Below are 3,265 nucleotides of genomic sequence, written 5' to 3'. Positions count from 1 at the left end.
GGGCCTGGGACACTGCGATTGCAGAGGGCCCAGATGGCGCGGGGGAGAGCGAGCTCCGCTCTATGTTGGGGGTCCTGGCGGCGCTGGCGCAGTCTCACCACCCACCCCGCAGCCCACAAGCACGCAGCAGTGATGCCAGCTAGCGTGCGTGTTGAGCTTCCCGCAGTTCCTCTATGCCCGCCTCCCCACCACCCCCTCCCCCAGCGTTCTGGAGGCAAGGAGTCCTCCCACTTTGCAGATGGGGAAATAGAGTTCAGTGAATTACAAGGATCAAGATGCTCTGAAATGATGCAGTTCCCACAGAAGACCCCCGGGTCAGCTCCATCTCCAGTGGTCTGAATGGGTACCACCCAGCATCTGTGGACCTGGTGAGAGGGACACACACATCTTCCCGCCTCCTCAGACGTCTGCCACTCTCCCCGGGGGCCTAAATTGCAAATCTGTGCAAAAGTCCAGCTGTCTCCGTAGCTCCCCCTCCACTCCAGGCAGACCCACACTGTATTAAACTAGCTCCTTGAATGCCCAATAATCCCTCCAAAGGAAGGGCACTGGCCTCCCTCCTGGGATGCGAGTGTCTCGTTTTCTCCATAAAAATGCAATACTAGACACACGAGAGAAACTACCTCCGTTTGGTTCGACATTTATGCGCACTGACGCGGAGCCAGGCCGCCTGCTAAGATGCGCGGAGGTGTGAAAGATGAGACGAACACAGACCCTACAGAAAGAAGACACGGGCCGGTGAAAAGTTGGACACACACAGGTGCTTTCAGGATTATGAAAAAGGAGGTGGCCCCTCTCTTCTCCGCCCAGTACACTACATCCACTGTCATTTTGAGCGCCCCATCGGGTCTTGTCTCCTCCGTCCCTCGGTGCCGGATTCAGTTGCTCCTCTTCCAACTGCATCTTCACGAAGCGAATACTTCTCTCTTGAAGGAGAAAAACCGCCTTCTGCGGAGGGCCCTGTACCGCCTGTTTCTCATATTTATTTAGAATCACGGAGCACCTGCTTTGTTTCAGCTCCTTGCAAAGGGGCTGGACAGGTCTCAGAATTACAGTTGGCCCCTACCTTCCAAAATAGTGAGGGAAGATGATCACAAACCTCTGAGTCTGTAGAAACAGAACGGATTGCCTTCACAGCTTAAACTTTTTCTAGGAACCAAGACCTTAGGGAGCTAACCTCCTCCAGAGAGGCCCAGTTTCCAATGGCAGACTCAACTAGGCTCCCCCGAAGGGTGTCTACAGACGCTAAGCACCTGGTACTTCTGGATCATTGTCTGCGCAGAAAAGCCCTCTTGACTCAAAAACTTGTCTTCTCGGAGACTCATTCAACTTTGACCTTGACCTTGATTGCTTTGTCTGGGTCTCTGTTACATTAATTGTACATTCTTTTCTTCTTCTTTTTAAAAGTTCCTTTTTTAAAATTTTAAATATTTTTTCAGTAAAAAAATAATAATTTTTTAATATTTATTTTTTAGTTGCAGTTGCACACAATACCTTTTTATTTCATTTATTTGTTTTTATGTGGTGCTGAGGATGGAACCCAGGGCCTCCAACAGTGCTAGGCCAGCACTCTACTGCTGAGCCACACCCCCAGCCCTCCAGTAAAAAATTCACAGAAGAAAATATTTTAATATCCCTACACCCAGAACAAATATTTTGGTATATCTGCTTCCAATTTTTTAAGTCATTTTTCTTCTTGCCAAAGTGATGCAATACATATGTGCATCGTATTAAAAATAAAAAAGGAAAAAAATTAAACAATAGGGAAAATACATAAAAAATAAATTTTACTAGTCAGAAATAACTCATGAATGTTAATAAATCCTAGACATCTTTCTAGACAGAGGTAGATATAGACATTGATATATGAATGGATGTAGGGTTGACAGATCAATAGAAAAAAATGTATTTTACAATGTAATAAAATTATTTTGCAATGTCATTTACCCATAGTTGCTATTTTTAATTTAAAATCTTTAATTTTCTGGGGTTTTGGTATGTTTGTTTTTGTTTTCGTTTTTTGTTGCTGGGGATCTCCCCCAGGGTGGGGGAGGGGTGTGGGTCACACATGCTAGGGGAGCACTCACCACTTAATTTTTCTTAATAGAAGAAAAGTAGACTAACATGAAGCCAAACAATTGTTAAATTTTAAACATCTTTACCCAGATGATATATACTTTTCTTTCCTAAATAATCCTACAAAGGTTCAGAAAAGTAAAAATGAAAAAGCAAAAAATGACTGCAGGAGGGCTGGGGATGTAGCTCAGTTGGTAGAGTGCTTGCCTTGCATGCACAAGGCCCTGGGTTCAATCCCCAGCACCACAAAAAAAAAGTAGAAATAGTCTTTAGGGCTGGGATTGTGGCTCAGCTGTAGAATGCTCACTTAGCACGTGGGAGGCCCTGGGTTCAATCCTCAGCACCACATAAAAATAATTAAATAAAACAAATTGTCCAACTACAACTAAAATATAAATTTAAAAAAAAAACTGCAGGAGTGGTATTTCATGTGTTGGCTTGCCATTTTAGAGAGCAGGCAACTCCGGCTGTAACTTTAGCACACTTTCCCCCCTCCCTTTATTTTATCTCCTCTATTTGTTGTGTTATTGTCCTTCAACTTCTATTCTGCATCCCATAACTGTAATTCCCTCGGTTGTTGTTATTGGGTCTATAATTAAATAATTTCAAGCTCAGTACCAGTCCCTCTCTTCTCTTTATCTGCTTCCTCTTCTAAAAACTCTATCCATTCCTTTATCAACATGATTGAACTCCTTATATGTGCCAGGCTTTGTGCTAGTCCTCAGGACTCTGTGCACCATAAGACAAGCAAGGTCCCTGCTCCTGGGAGACTGCATTCTAGTGAGAAGCAACAGACTTGTAAGTGAATAGGCAAGACCATTTCCACAGTGATCAATGCTAGTGAGACAGTAAATTCAGGGGAAGAACTAGAGAAGGATGAGCCAGAAGCCATCAGATTCTAGATAATCTGACCCAGAAAAGGAGACTAGAGAGAGAGTTCCAGGAAGAAGGAACAGCAAGAGCAAAGGCCTGGGAGGCCCAGCAGAACAAGGTCATCAGTCATTCAACAAAGGCTCATTGATCAGACAGGCCAACAGTCACAGTCATCATTTTCTCTTGGGTCAGGAACCACAGTTTTGAGCTAGCCATTGTATTTCCAGCATCAGCTCCCACACATACAGAGCCCACGAGTGAGTGAGTGAGTGAGTGAATCAGTCAATCAGTGGGCATCCTGGATCTCATGAGAGCA

General features: G+C 44.6%; 1 non-coding gene across 1 annotated transcript; it reads left to right on the top strand.

Annotated features, from left to right (window-relative positions):
• Positions 1–2,251: 2,251 nt before the first annotated feature.
• On the top strand, positions 2,252–2,325 carry Trnaa-ugc. The gene has a single exon. It is a non-coding gene; the product is annotated as a tRNA-Ala (tRNA).
• Positions 2,326–3,265: the final 940 nt, after the last annotated feature.

Source organism: Marmota marmota, unplaced genomic scaffold (assembly GCF_001458135.2).
Source record: "Marmota marmota marmota unplaced genomic scaffold, marMar, whole genome shotgun sequence".
Classification (NCBI taxonomy): Eukaryota; Metazoa; Chordata; class Mammalia; order Rodentia; family Sciuridae; genus Marmota; species Marmota marmota.
Note: the sequence above shows the minus strand (reverse complement) of the source record. Positions and strands in the feature narration are given on the sequence as shown.